This window comes from Dermochelys coriacea, chromosome 8 (assembly GCF_009764565.3).
Source record: "Dermochelys coriacea isolate rDerCor1 chromosome 8, rDerCor1.pri.v4, whole genome shotgun sequence".
NCBI lineage: Eukaryota > Metazoa > Chordata > Testudines > Dermochelyidae > Dermochelys > Dermochelys coriacea.
This window is the reverse complement of record NC_050075.1, coordinates 24,139,818-24,156,608: the sequence shown is the minus strand read 5'-3', so window position 1 is coordinate 24,156,608 and position 16,791 is coordinate 24,139,818.

The window sequence follows — 16,791 nt, the reverse complement described above, 5'->3', positions numbered from 1 at the left end:
CTGCTGAAGTTTTTTTGTTTGGTTAGTGAAATCTATTGAGAATGCTAATGAGTACAGAGAGTGATCAGCCCACCGTGAAGTATTTCTAGAATCCTCACATGGAGGTAGCAAATGAGAAGTCAAAAATGGCAATGAGGGGGAGCAGGCAAGAAAGGAAGATGGAAGGGGAAAGGAGAGTCCTCCACCCCATATAAAAAGTCAAAACACTAAAAAGGCCATGAAGGTTCAGGTATTAACTTTCCTGTAAAAGAAAAATTCAAATTGGTAAAGCACTAGTCTTTGTGCCATGGATGTTCGGCATTTCATCCCTCGTAACTCGTGCAACTCTAGACTGTATTTTTGTGCTTAAGCCTGACCATATTTTCTTGTCGAATCTCCCTAGCTCTCTTTCAGTGGCAGACTGATTTCTCTGGGTTTCTAAGCATTTTTTAAAAAGTTTGTATTCCATTGCTCCAAAAAGAGTAAGAACTTGTGTTTGAAACTTCAGTGAAAGGATTAAGCTACAACTAACCAAGATACAACATTTCTGCTTTTTGTGTGCAAGCTATTTTAAATCTAACAGTGAGAATGAGTCAAAACCATAACTTTCCTATTTGGATGCCTAAAATTTGGCAATTAAATTCATACTTGGGTAGCTATGTAAGTGGCCTGATTTTTAGAACTTGCTATGTCCATTACTAGTCATTAGATGGGACAAACAGAAGAGGAATTGCATTTCATCCTCTGCAATAAATCATCAAAACCATTCTTTTAAGTTCACGACATGCCATGAAGCCTGAATGACTGTGGTATAAACTTTGGCATCTATTAAAGTTTTCTGACTGTATCACAAAAGAATGCAGAGATTTGGAGAATAAAGCTACCATTGCCCTCTGAATGCATAATATAATAATTAACTGCTTCTTCCTACTATTCCCTCCTGCTTTGTGGACAGAGTTATGCTGCTTCTACCTGGGAATGGAACACCAATTTGACTCAAATGACTGGACCTAAGGCCAATCCACCCATTGTCCCTTTAAGAGTCCATATTATGCTGCAGTTATTAATTTTTGGGACATGTTCTGACTTTCTCTGCAAAGGTATGGAAAAGCTTGTTTTTTCTATTATCAGCAAGTTGGTATAATTCTTTGAATTCTTCATGAATTCCAGGGCCTTGACCTTTTCTTTTTGCCATTATGGGCCTCAGAGTATGAAGAAAGCAGGAGAGCAGTCCTTCAGTTATTATTGCATTGTGATATGATCCCATCACATTACCAAATCACTTGCTTTTTCTTTTAAAGGAATTACTGGAGAAAAGAAACAGAGAGGGAGATATTATATAACAGACAAAATGTAGCAATGGTTTAATATTGGATATTGTCTCATGAGTACTCAGGGTACCTAGGGTCTGAACCAAAGGCCTATTAAGTCAATGGGAGTCCTTGTTTTGGGGAGGGGTTTCCAGTGGGCTTGAGATCATTGTAGGGAAATGGACTCCACAATAATCTAACTAAATCAAGGCAGTTTAATTGACGTAATCTTAATTCCTCTCACCACACACAGAGATACATTGGGAGTATTACCTAGTACAGGGATCAGCAACGTTTGGCATGTGACCCGTCGGGGTAAGCCCCCTGGCAGTTTGTTTACCTGCCGCATCCTCAGGTTCAGCCGATTGGGTCCCACTGACCATGGTTCGCCACTGCAGGCTAATGGGGGCTGCAGGAAGCGGCGAGGGCTGAGGGATGTGCTGGCCACAGCTTACTGCAACCCCCATTGGCCTGGGACGGTGAACCGCAGCCAGTGGGAGCTGCGATCAGCCAAACCTGTGGACGCAGCAGGTAAACAAACCAGCCCAGCCTGCCTGGAGGCTTACCCTGGCGGGCCGTGTGCTAAACGTTGCCGATCCCTGATCTAGTAGCTAGAGATGGAGACTGCAAATTAGGACTCCTGAATTTAAGTCATCTAGTCTGTGACCTGAAATTTTCTGTGCCCAGTTTACTCATCTGTAGAGTGAGTATAACTATATATTTATCACTTACATCTTGTAATATCCTGGTGAGGTAATTAATTTGTTTATAAAATGCTTTCATCCTGTGTTCCTACTCTGGGCCTCATTATTCATTGCTTTATACCTTATGGGGTGACTTACACTGGTGTAAAATAGAGTCATTCTGATCTGGAGGTGTTTTGGTCCCACTGGCATAAATGACTTCACAAGGTGCAAGGCTGTGGAGAATGAGTCTCATGCTTACTTATAATCCCATATGCACCCCGATTCATATCCTTTCAGGGCAACTTTTTGCAGTGGCATGTACAAGCAATACCCAGCTAATCAGATCGCCAGAGGATGCAACAATAGTGGGGGTAGGGGGATGCCATTGACAGGGCATTCTCTCCAATCTATAACTCTAGAATTTAAATATTTGGATTTTAAAAAACAAAACAAGAGCTATTGGTTGCAGAGCTCTGAATTTGCTTCTATAGTCCTTTGTTACGCCATGGAATAAACCAGATTGCTTTCACTGTCTTAGGGACATCAACAGCAGAATTCAGTATTTGGAATACAACATAAAAGCACCATTATATATATATTTATTGGAGATCCCAGCATAAGGGAAACAAATGTGTGTATATCTGTCACTGCACTTTATAATGGTACAGTATATGTCTGTAAAACAGGGTAGCTCAGTAACAGCTCAGCCTGTACAAACGAAATGTAAAGCCAGGTAGCTGGAGCCTGAACCTGAATTGCTTGCAGTGTTAATTCTTTTAACCCCTTTCATACAATGAGCTCTAATGCTTGTAAAGCACTTTATGAACTAAGGGTTTGTCTGTAGGAGTGAGCACTTAATTTGTGGCAAGCTGGGGTGTAAATCTACCCTGCTTCCTGTGCATCTGGACCCAGCTGATGTGTACTACAGTTCCTTAGTGTGCTTTGATCTACTCACCCTTCAAAGCAGGATAGCTCAAAGCACACTAAAGAACCGGTAGTGCACATCAGTACGTGGCATGCTAGCAAGGGATAGAGTTACACCTCAGCTTCCCACAAATTAAGTATTTGTGCAGACAAGTCCTAAACCTCTCAATACACCCATAAGTATCACTATCACCAGTTTAAAGACGGGGAAACTGGAACACACAGAGAAGTTAAATAACTGGTCCAACAGGTCCATGGCAGACCAGGGAATGAAGACCAGGAATCATGCCTACCATGCCCCAGTTCTATACCTAATCTAACATTCTGAATTATATCTAAATACAAATTTTTATATGCATGTCATACTCATTTTGTAGAAAAATGGGACTTTTTTGCATGTTATTTGCAACCATTCCTCCCATCTTTCTCCCATGATACAATCTTGGGTGAGGTTTTGAACAATGGGGGCACAGGTCGGCCCACAAAGAACGGCAACACCACTCATTATCGTCTGATGACAGAATTAGGCTCTTTAGTTTCTCAAAGAGAACCAAAGAATTCACAGTGCAGCCTATAGGGGCAATGGACAAAAGCTATACACAAGTGGTGTGAAGGCTTTAAATTTTAAACAGTGTGGAAAGCTCTAATCCTGATTCAAAATCTGGTTGATATTTAGTTTTAAATTTAGGCTGCTAAATTTGATCTTTTTTCAGTTCACCTTTCAGCATTTTGGGGGTTCAGACTATAGTGTCTGTTTTGCTGCACTGTTTTCCTCTATCTTTGCTATAATAATGTTGTCAATGTAGCAGTATTGAATTTGGGTGACAGCTCCGAACTTCTGCAGCAAGATCAATAGACAGTTCTTCCCCACAAACCAGCAGCTAGTACTAGTATGTATTCAAAGCTGCAGCAAGAGACACTAAGGTAACAGTTAGATAACACTGCAGCACCTGAAACTCCAATGCATTAATGTGAACACTCTCAACTCTTGTTGACTTAACTGGAAATTGAGGGTGCTCAGGATCTCACAGGAATAGGCCCTTTCTGCAAAAAAATGTAATAAATGTATGGGCACTTTTATCACATCAACTGGTAAATCAATTTTTCTGCTCTGCCTTCAATTATACTGTTTCCATTGTCCAGAAGAAATCCTCATGTGACCCTACTTGGTCCAACTTTTCCCACATCATCTTCCTCCCATTTACCATTAAGCTTCTTGAAGCAAGTTCTTTGTTCCCAGTGTCTTCACTAATTCTCCAATTCTATCTGAGATGCAATTCTATCCTATCCAATCTTCTTCAGTCTGACTTCTTTCTAGATCTCTCTGGAGGACCACAATTCTGTTTTATAGCAAATTTTGAGGTTTCAGAATTTGTTTTTGTTCACACTGCAGACTAACTCTCACTCAAGTGCAAGTCCCTGCTCTGCTTGATTCAAAGTGATCTGAGATGAAAAGCTCTGCTTGATTCAGATCAGAGTAGGGTTCTCCCACAGGCCAGTACCACACCAATAGTCTGTTGAGTGCGAGTCTCTCTCAGAAAGATCTGTACCCAAAAATCCTTCCTGACAAAAGCTTTGTTGAAACAGACATGTCTTTGAAACACTCTGGTTTCAACAAAACAGCATATCTTGACAAAATTTCATTTTTTGTCATGCTTTCTGCTCATCTCTGCTTCTGCCCATTCCACTCCACTGAAACAGATTTCAGAAAAGTCACTAATGACCTATTCCTTCTCAAGGCTTAAAGTCTCTTCTCAATACTCATTTGCTTCAATCTCTCTGCTTCCCGTGACATCAATGACCTTACCTTTCTTCTTGAGTTCCTCTTTCCAGTGGCTCTCTGCTATCTTGTTAACCAATTTGTGGTTACATCAGAGCCATCAGAAATAGTCACCATTGCTCTAGTAAAAAAAATTCAATGTCTGAAGGAAAGCAGACCACAGGGTCAGAATATATGCACAGCCAAAGAACTTCCAGGTCAGGGTGCAAGAGAAGAGGCTTCAAAGTAAGCTGTCTCTATGGGAAACACTATTGCATAGTCATCTTAAGTTGATGTACCTACAACTCTAACTTAATGACTGATCTACATTACTGTGAAGCACAGAAGTAGGATGATTCCTAACTTGGGTAGTGGTTGGGAGCAGTCTGTAAACTTGGTAACATCACTGTTAGGAGCTTCTAACCTGTGTTGTGAACCTGAGTGCATGAGCTATGCTTCTGACACTTCTACTGGAAAAAAGTTGTTTCCAGCTCCTTCCCAATTGCTCAAAATAGTAGCCCCTTGTGTTGGGACCTGGTTTTTCCACCTTGTTTGATTATGTTGGCAAACAGTCAAAACCAGAAATATGATATTTGATCTAAAGCTGTTGGCAAAGATTTTATTAATTTCTTCTCTGGCTTCTTTTTTCTTTCTTCACTTTCTCTTTTTTCAGTTCCTGAAAGAGTGTGTGTTTAAAAAAAACAACACCAATGGTTGCATCCTTTAGTACAGAATATTTACCTCAAAGAATGGCTTTCAAATACACATTCAAAGCTGACATTGGGATGTAATGATACATTAGTCAATACTCTAGCATGTCACAAAGGGATATTTCATTGTAATATAGCTTATTCTGTCAAGATGCCAAAAAGATAAAAAGGGTTTCATTGTAGGGAAAACTTGAATCCTAAGGACTGAATGTAGTAACGCATCCACTGAACTGTACTATAAGCTTTTATTCTGGATGGTTGTGACCCAAGGACTTCTTGATGCAGTGACAGAGTGTCACAGGAATACATAAGGGTACAGGAATCCAATGGGTTCACTAAAGAATGTCCTGTAAGGTCTCTAAAGAATGCCTGTATCACACTGGTCATCATAATCATAAGATGTATGTGTGGAGAATGTGCAGTTATGTATATATACTAAAACTTGTGTTGTCCAGGTCTGAATTAAGACAAGTCACTAAAAGGTAATCCTTATCCGCCTGTCAGGCAGGGAGAAAAGATACTTATTTCAGTCCGGCTTGTCATAGGCAAAGTGAATATTGTATCATTCATAATGAAGGCCCATTTACCATCTGAGCAAAATGCTAACCAATAGATTATGGGGTCTGGAGGAAAGGACAAGAACAGAAGGGGTTATCCTGTTTTGGAGTAAGAATGAACTTTTGAAACTATCTCTGGGGTGCAAACAAACACCCAGATGTTCCTTCAATCTGTGAGGACAAGCCACCAGTGGGCTGGATTTTATGAGACAGGATCTCAGCCAAACTGGCTGAAAATGCAGGGGAAAAGGACTCGAGGAATGCCTTTTTAGTTATGTTTAGGATGTAGAAAGCATGTTATGATTAACAAATGTATTTGAGCATAAGCTTTCGTGAGCTACAGCTCACTTCATCGGATGCATTCGGTGGAAAATACAGTGGGGAGATTTATATACACACACAGAGAACATGAAACAATGGGTTTTATCATACACACTGTAAGGAGAGTGATCACTTAAGATGAGCTATTACCAGCAGGAAGGAGGGGGGAAGGAGGAAAACCTTTTGTGGTGATAATCAAGGTGGGCCATTTCCAGCAGTTAGCAAGAATGTCTGAGGAACAGTGGGGGGTGAGATGGGGGGAGAAATAACATGGGGAAATACCCAGCACTCCCAGCTATCTTCGAGACACCGCTGACTTCCTGAGGAAACTACAGTCCATCGGTGATCTTCCTAAAAACACCATCCTAGCCACTATGGATGTAGAAGCCCTCTACACCAACATTCCACACAAAGATGGACTACAAGCCGTCAGGAACAGTATCCCCGATAATGTCGCGGCTAACCTGGTGGCTGAACTTTGTGACTTTGTCCTCACCCATAATTATTTCACATTTGGGGACAATGTATACCTTCAAATCAGCGGCACTGCGATGGGTACCCGCATGGCCCCACAGTATGCCAACATTTTTATGGCTGACTTAGAACAACGCTTCCTCAGCTCTTGTCCCCTAATGCCCCTACTCTACTTGCGCTACATTGATGACATCATCATCTGGACCCATGGAAAAGAAGCCCTTGAGGAATTCCACCATGATTTCAACAATTTCCATCCCACCATCAACCTCAGCCTGGACCAGTCCACACAAGAGATCCACTTCCTGGACACTATTGTGCTAATAAGCGATGGTCACATAAACACCACCCTATATCGGAAACCTACTGACCGCTATTCCTACCTACATGCCTCTAGCTTTCATCCAGATCACACCACACGATCCATTGTCTACAGCCAAGCTCTACGATATAACCGCATTTGCTCCAACCCCTCAGACAAAGACAAACACCTACAAGATCTCTATCATACATTCTTACAACTACAATACCCACCTGCTGAAGTGAAGAAACAGATTGACAGATCCAGAAGAGTACCCAGAAGTCACCTATTACAGGATAGGCCCAACAAAGAAAATTACAGAACGCCACTAGCCATCACCTTCAGTCCCCAACTAAAACCTCTCCAATGCATCATCAAGGATCTACAACCTATCCTGAAGGACGACCCATCACTCTCAGATCTTGGGAGACAGGCCAGTCCTTGCTTACAAACAGCCCCCCAACCTGAAGCAAATACTCACCAGCAACCACTCACCACACAACAGAACCACTAACCCAGGAACCTATCCTTGCAACAAAGCCCGTTGCCAACTCTGTCCACATATCTATTCAGGGGACACCATCATAGGGCCTAATCACATCAGCCACACTATCAGAGGCTCATTCACCTGCGCATCTACCAATGTGATATATGCCATCATGTGCCAGCAATGCCCCTCTGCCATGTACATTGGTCAAACTGGACAGTCTCTACATAAAAGAATAAATTGGACACAAATCAGTCGTCAAAAATTATAACATTCAAAAACCAGTTGGAGAACACTTCAATCTCTCCGGTCACTCGATTACAGACCTGAGGGTGGCTATCCTTCAACAAAAAAACTTCAAAAACAGACTCCAACGAGAGACTGCTGAATTGGAATTAATTTGCAAACTGGATACAATTAACTTAGGCTTGAATAGTGACTGGGAGTGGATGGGTCATTATATAAAGTAAAACTATTTCCCCATGTTATTTCTCCCCGCACCTCACCCCCCACTGTTCCTCAGACGTTCTTGTTAACTGCTGGAAATGGCCCACCTTGATTATCACCACAAAAGGTTTTCCTCCTTCCCCCCTCCTACCTGCTGGTAATAGCTCATCTTAAGTGATCACTCTCCTTACAGTGTGTATGATAAAACCCATTGTTTCATGTTCTCTGTGTGTGTATATAAATCTCCCCACTGTATTTTCCACCGAATGTATCCGATGAAGTGAGCTGTAGCTCACGAAAGCTTATGCTCAAATAAATTTGTTAGTCTCTAAGGTGCCACAAGTACTCCTTTTCTTTTTTGCAAATACAGACTAACACGCTGCTACTCTGAAACATGCTATGATTGTTTTATATGTAACCATTTGTTTCCAGTATGCTTATTTTCTATCACTTGAATCTATGTTCTTTGATAATGAACTTATTCTTGTTTTTCAATACATATATAAAATATGTGCTGTGTTAAATGTTGATCCTGAGTTGAATCTTACAAGTTGGTGTCTACTATTTCTTTGGGAATAACAGATCTAATAGTTCCATGAGTGTTCAGTGGAACAGAGACTGAGCACGCGGGAAGCTTGGAGGACTTGGGTTGGTGTGCACCAATCATTAACCTGTACAGGGAGAGCAAGGTTTTTGGGAGCCTGGAAGGCAATGGGATTGTGTTGCCAGAGGTTGGTGATTTCAGGGAGCTGATCTACTGCAGGTACAGACAAGACTTCATACTAAGATGGTGGTGAGGTGCATAACCACCCTGGGTACACTGGGGAAGTGTCACAGTGGTAACATATTTGTCATTCCACTTGTTCTTATTGCATCTGAAAACCTATATGGTATGAGTACCAGTTACAGTGGTCACCCTTAAAATATGCTTTAAATACATATGATTACTTCAGTGTTTGTAGTGATTGCTATGTTACACTAACCTTACCATAGGGAATACCCAGGAAATAGTGGTGATACATTATCTAAGGCTTTGTCAATTTTTAAGAGTGACCATTTTATTTTTTTAGGTGGTTTGAAAATGAACCTCCATGAGAGCAGAGATTAGCTATTGAATCTCACTCACAATCATGTGGAACATGTCTCTAAAAAGGTTGTTTTATTTAAGGCACCGTCAAAGATGTGGTAATAAGGTAATTAAGGAGTTGGCATACATTTCACTAGTTCTTCCCATTGTGGAATATACTTCGCAGATCCTGCAAATGCATTTTTAATTAATGAACTTGAGGCCATTCAAAGGAAAGCTGTTGTATTTATTACAAGTAGTAGGCTGAATTGAACCAATTATTCAAATCCTGGTGGGTCTGAACTGTGTTTCCCTGGAGGTTATGCAGACTGAGAATTATAATTTCTTGTGTCAATTTATCTGGTATTGATACAACTAAATATATTGACAAACCATCTTATGTCCATGAGGCTGGATCGTAAGATATTGAATTATAAATGTCTTCCTAATTGTTTTGAAGGATTATTTATTTCTTTGGACCACTAAGGAATGGATAATTTATTGCCTGACATGGTTAATTATACTAATCATGTTCGTTTTTGGAAGTTGTTGAATAGTTATTTACTGTCATCTACTGAATAATCAATTACATTGATAATTGCTTTTAAAAAATGGTTTATTCTCAGACTGCTTGCTATTTCAGTCAAAATAATTTGAATTTGGAGTGTAAAAAAAACTTGCACAAAAAAGGCATAGTAATATGTCTGTCTATATAATATCACTTTTTTTGTCCTTCCTTCTACTTTTTCTAATTCTAATATGTCTTTGAAACCAGAACTGCCTACAGTATTCAATGTGTGGGAATACCATGGTTTTACATAGTGGCATTGTGATATTTTGTGTCTTTTTATCTACCCCTTACCTAATGGTTCACTTTTTTGGCCTCCAGGATCTCTCCTACCTTTTCCTATGTCATTGGTACCTACACGAACCACAACCACCGGCTCTTCACCCCGCACTGCAAATAAGTTTATCTAGCTGTCTTGAGAAGTCTGCAACCTTTGTACCTAGCCGGCAATTGACCACACGGTTCTTCCATTCACCATAACTATATTTCTAATAATTGAATCCTCCATTACTATTACCATTCTCTTTCGAATAACTGGGGTTCCCTCCCCTGGGAGAATATCCTCAGTGCGAGAGGGGATACCATAACATCATTTGAAAGCAGGGTCCCCAACTTGGGAGCATTTCCCCCTGCTCCAGCTTGATTTTTTCCTTCCCCAAGACTTTCATCCTCCTCAACAGCACAGGCTGTCAGACTGGGGGGTTGGATTTTCTGTGTCCTGTAATGTCTTGTCTATGTATCTCTCTGTCTCCCTTAGTTCCTCCAGTTGGGCCGTGCTGGTCTCAAGAGCGTATCTCTGAGGGCCATGAGTTGTTTGCACCAAATTCTCACACATGCAACCTGCCCACAAGGCAGGTAATAGTACATGCCGCATTCAGCACAATCAACTGCACAGACCCAACTCTGCTGCTGGACTTCTGCCTGCATTATTTTTACTCTTGCAGGAGTGTTTGGTTTTTGGGAGCATTTATTGGCCTACATTTAGAGAATGTTTGTTAGGTGTATCTGGCTCTCACCCTCCCTCTCAAAACTCCCATTTGCCAGCTTCTTTGGTCGCTTAAGAGCTGGCTTTTTAAACCCTTGTTCCCCCAGAGTTAGCCCCACCCTCTTATTGAGCGATCTTACACGGAGTAGGGATCAAAGGCTGGCAGTCTAGAAGCTCATTAGGAAGCTCTTAGCCTTACCTAGCAGACCTCTAGGCTCAGTACACAGCCCCCTTCCCTTAACAGACCTCACTATAAACTTCCAGCAAGCAGGCACACAAACAAATGAATGTAGCAGAAACCTAACAAACTCACCCAAAGGATCACATACTCGTGCCTCTTTCACCTGGAGAGCGCCCTCGCAAAATTTCCCTGTTTGTTGCTCCTGTTCGATAGCTCAGTCCACAAAGCCTGAGTTAGGTACCTAGGATCTCTGTACAACCAATGGGGAGACACTGGTGCTTTATAATGCAATCTACAAAACCCAGGATGCTAGGCAGGGAGCTGCTTGAGCTGGCCAACAGGGGTGTGCACTAAACTCCATGCCTCTCAGAGAGGGAGGCACTTAAGTCTAGGCCGCAGGGAGTCTTACATCTCTGTAGTGATCCATGCATTGGAACCTGCTGCCAGGAGTCAGGCAGTGTTAGAGGGCTTTCCCTTCACCCTCTCCCCTGATTCTTGTCATATAGACAGAAAGCAGAAGACCAGAACTCTGAAGTGCAAGCAATTAGATGTTTATTGGGGTTAGTTCCAAGCAAGCATATTAACAGGTCTACATGCCAGCAGAGTCTGTTCCATCCTCCCCATCTATCCACCCCCCATCTATCACCCAGTAGTTCCCAGTGAGCTCCTCCCTTTCTTATTATTCCCATTGGGCTCATAGGGACCTCCTTAGTTGCCATCCCATTCCAAGATGATACTACAACTATCACATAGGTGCTAGCCTCCTAGCTGAGCATTTTGCATTCCCATAAACACCATCATCATCCCCCAAGTTAGCTTTTTGAAGCCATCCCCCACCTGTGTCACAAGGTTCCCTGTCCATTGTGTTAACTGCAGATTCACTTCTGCCACCCTTTTTTCTTTCATTGCAATTGCAGATAGTTGCTAGGCAAGTAGTTCATTGATTTGTTGTTGAAGTTTTACATTTTGGTTTATCAATTACTTAGTTACCCAACTATTCCCCAGATTCCGTACACCCAACCCTGCCCATAGATCCCTTCTGCAGAGTCAATTCCATGTGTATCCCCACACCCACCAATTAACTTGTTGCTTCAACCATCTATGTATGTGCTGCAGTTGGGGTGTACCCAGTCTACTCACCATTCTCTGGGTGTACCACCCATCCGTGTAATGGACTCAAAGGACACACTGAAGAGCTCTGGTTGCCCCTAAGGAAAAATTTCCAGCTCCAGGCTGCAGCCAGCTTAAATCAGGATCCTTCCAGCTTAGCATCCATATTAACCATCCTGTAGGGTTTAATTCTGCAAAGCAGTTAAATTGTCATATACCCAGCATCCCAGGGGAGACTTCATGCCCAGTCTGATATGTACATAACTGCAAGCCTAAGAATTGTCCTCTATGGAGGTACCATTATGATTATACATGGTAACACCACACCCCAATTGTGGGACCCCATAACCCAAACACCCCAGGAGGCCAGAAGGTTATATTTTTGGGCCCTCCCTGATAAACCACATGTCTGGATGACTGTGTTGCCCACTGTCATTCATTATGGCATATTCTAAGGAATACCATGTAATATATCCTGATAAATCTGATATTCTATACCAGGTTAGGATTCCCTCCCTCCAATCCATACACAACATACCGACACTGCCAAATTCCTGTGGGGGGATTAGTAGTACAGTTTTCCACAGGTAAATCCTTAAAGTCCTCATCTGTCTGTCTCATTACCACAACCTGGGGGTGTAGCAGTCCACGTTTCCTCCCTTTGCCACTTCACATTACTGGATTTGGGTAGGGCTTACAAGAGCAACAACTGTGAATAGCAGCAATGATTGTTCTATTCCAGGCTAGGGCATCCTTGTTTTCCCTTTGTGGGTCCGCCTGTAAGATGCTTGCAACAGAATTTATCCATCCCCATTTTTAACACCCATTCTGTGCCTTTTTATTTGCATGCAATAAACGCATTTCCATCCACCATTTTCCACCAATCCACCAATAGTAGCAGGCCGGGCCTCAAGTGATCAAAGACTAGGTAAGGACCCCTCCATTTAAGAACTAGGAATGGATGGTGTTCTCCTGGAATGCAGTAAATCACTCGATTTCCCCCCACGCCCCCAACTTGGGTAAACCGTGCTCTCCAGGCAGGTTGTACCATGCACTGACCTTTGCTGCTATATGTGTTAACCCTCCTTGTACCAATATCCACCAAAATAACAGTAACAACAAGACAAACAACACAACACAAACTTCGTCACAACAGTAGACCCACGGTGTTCTGGGTTGGTCTTCCACTGGCCAGCTTGCCCATAGAGTGTCTGAAAAACAAAAGAAACATTTCCCAGCCCCTTAGTCGGGACAGATTATTGCTTAAAAATACCTCTTCCTTTTACATTTTTTTTTTGGCTGACTGCAGAAAAAGCAGAAAAATTACCTCCATACTTTCCTTGTTTTGTTCTATAGACAGGCTAGGTTTTTACCCTTAAAGGGAAATGGTGAATTAGCCCACTGTTCATTTATGAAATTCATGGGGTGGTGTACCTCAGTTACTCCTCTTGTACAGCAGACCAGGTTTGTAATGGTTTCTCTGCTGTGCCAAGCTGTAAATTTATTCACAGGTAATAGCTGAGAGGCAGTATTACCATGAGACCTTTGACATGAAATTTGCTTTCAATTATCATTTTTAGCATGCTTAAAATTTTCCCCCCAAAAGTCATACACATTACACATTGTTACGGGATTACTCACTAGCATTTATCCCAAGGTTTAACATTGTGACAGATTACTCAGAGCCACCTCAAGACTCAGTGTTTCTGACATTGCTTCTTTGTACATTTCACCCCTGCCTTTACTTCAGAGGTACACTGTGTTTTAACTTTTTGTTCCCCTCCAACAGTTCTTAGCAGTTCTTAGCTGGTATTTGTTACCAAAAAATGGATCCAGAATTTCTTCCCATTCTCCCAGTTCTGGCTGCCCCAGCCAGGGTCACATTCTCTGGTCCTTATTTAAAAAGATATTAAACTTTATAAAAACATGGAAGTACCCAAAGGGTTACATGCGAAATACCAAAGCCACATCACACTAGCCGCCTGTGTCTGGCACAAGGGTCTGTCAGTGTTGCAATTTTGAATGAGAGATTCAAATGGAATTTTAGTGGCACTGTTTTTTTTTTTTTAACAAAACAAAACCAACCCAATTTATCTTAAACCTATAAACAGGATTTTACAAACTGAGTGCTGGTTTAGGTCCTTAAAATTTTACATAATTACACACACACACAAATTCTCTTTTGCCCAACACCCCTTGCACCGTTATTATTACTTTTTTACACAGCTGTACCTAGATTACAGTCCCATCTTGTACAATCGGAGACAGTCAAGTTTCAATGGAAACCCCTTATATTTCTTTAGTGATTTTGATTAAATCATAATTTATGATTTAATATCATAGCTCAGTGGTTTGAGCATTGGCCTGCTAAACCCAGGGTTGTGAGTTCAATCCTTGAGGGGGCCATTTAGGAATCTGGGGCAAAAACTGGGGCTTGGTCCTGCTTTGAGCAGGGGGTTGGACTAGATGACCTCCTGTGGTCCCTTCCAACCCTGATATTCTTTGATATTTACAAACCACTTCTGTGGGAAAAGGGCCCCATTTTCCCTCAGAATAGCTGTAAAGGCTCCTGGGGACAAAAACATAGTGGTGGTAGTAGCCACCTGACACCCTTGTATAATTTGTTTTACTACCAGGGTTCCACTCAATGTGATTGTACCAAGTTGCACATATATTTACATTTACATAACTGGGTTTTATTCTCAAACCACAAATTCCCCTTTTATAACACCACAACTGTTGTTCTTTAACATCTTCACAACCGTTACCTTTTAACATTTCCACAACTCCCAACTGTTTACTTCCCTTCAAATCCCTCCAAACTCTGTCGTATTAATTCCTACAAAAGCTACTTGTAACTCTTCACTCACTTTAAATCACTTACTCCTGCATTCAATTCTTTAAGGTGGTACATTATGCCTGTAAACCCTGCAACACAGCTGCCTTACCCTGTGCTTCCTTTACCTTGGGATTATTTTAAAAGGCAGTAAAACATTTGTCTCCATAGTCACCCATGGATCTTTTACTCCAAATATTCAGTAGAATCCAGCATACTTCTGTCATGCTTTGTCCAAAAAAGCTTTTCACTAAGTATCCAAAGTATCCTCCATTAAAACGTCAGAAAACCAAAAGTGTGGGGGGGGGGGGTAGAAGGCAACTGATCAACAAAGATTAGTTTAAAGTACAGGCTAACAGTTAAAACAGTTAGGAACCCTTACCCCTAGATTTTTATCCTTGGTCTGGGAGAAGAGTGGGAGTTGTTACCCACTCCTGCAAACCCTGAATTTGTTCCCCCAGTGTCCATTTCTTTTGTCTGCACCCCACGTGAGTTGCAAGAGTGCCCTTCTCCCTTACAGTTAACTGCTTCCAAGTACCTCCATGGGTTAACACCCTCACCCTCTGCTTTTCACTTTTAAACTTTTTTTTCTTCACTCCCCAGGACCAAATCACAGCTCCCCTCTCTTAAGGTGGTCTGTTAACTCTGTTTCTGACTCCAAACCCTATAGTGCCAAATTATCTTTAGCCACCTAAACTCTAATTTACAATCCTCCAGTTGCCTTTGCGGAGTAGCACCAAACTTGAAAGATTACGGCAGGGTCCCATAATGCTGTCTTTACTTCAAACCTCTTACAAGTGGACTTAAGTACTTCCCTTCCATGGAAGGCATCCTATTCCCATGGGCACAGACCTCGTTCTGCTACCCATTTACTGAGGCGGGTGGGCCCCCTAACACCGTCCCCATTTCCTTTTTAATCTCATCCCAGCTTGACCCTTGTACCTGGAATGGGCCCTGATTTTTCTGTATCCACTTATCCAAAAAAACTATTACCCCAGCTGGCACTGACCCACAACTGCCATCATGAGAGTCCACCATAACCTCTTCCAAGCAGCTGCACAGACTGTTGGGGAGGGGGACTTATCTGGCTGCCACTCACCTGTCCAGCATGATGCATCCAAGTCACGGCACCAAGATGTTAGAGGGCTTTCACTTCACTGTCTCCCCTGAAAGCAGAAGTCCAGAAGTCCGAAGTGCAAGCAACTAGACATTTATTGGGATCAGTTCCAAGCAAGCATATTCATAGCTCTACACACCGGCAGAGTCTGTTTCCCAGTGTTCCACCACAAAGCATTCACCCCATGTCCCCCTTCCCAACTCTAATGCCGCAGAGCCTTGCCTGTGTCCCCGCTCCCAATTCCCACCTCCTCCTCCTTAGCAGGCCCAAATATACCTGCAGTGCACAGCCCTAGTCACACCCCTTACAATTTATTGTCCTGTTCCATTTTCGAGTGTTGTGAGTTGGGGTCTTCGTCCCACCCCTTTTGTACCCCATGGGCGGGGTAAGGAGTGAGGTTGTGTTCTGGCCAAGGCCTAGCCTTTCTTCAGCTTTTAGTGTTTCTTATGCCTCCCCCCCCCCAACCCACCTTGCCTCTCCTAACTGGTTGCTTGACCTTGCCTTGAGATAAGGAGTTGAGGCAGTCTTTAAGTGTGTACTGATATATTACATTCCCACCATGCCCAGTAACACTTCAGCTCTATTCCTATCTTTTCCCATTGTACTAAAAGCCCCATCTGGTTGTGGGAAATGAAACACACAGTCTTTGTTTATTGTTCTTCATACTCTTACGTGTGATACTAATATGTATCAAAATGTCAAACCCAAAATCCTATCTCAGGCTGACAAACAAGCCAATATATTAAGAGGCAGCATGGGCATCCATGACATTTCATGCAGGGATGAGTTAAACACCTACCTCACGCCACACAAAAACAGATGGAGGAGGAAGGGGGGTGGTGTGCCACAACCCCAATTATAACTTTTTAGCCTATTGGTTAAAGCTCTTAGCTGGGATATGGGAGGCCCAAGTTCAATTCCTCCCCTCTCTGCCAGAGGAGAGAAGAGGATTTAACAAGGGTCTTTCTCCTTC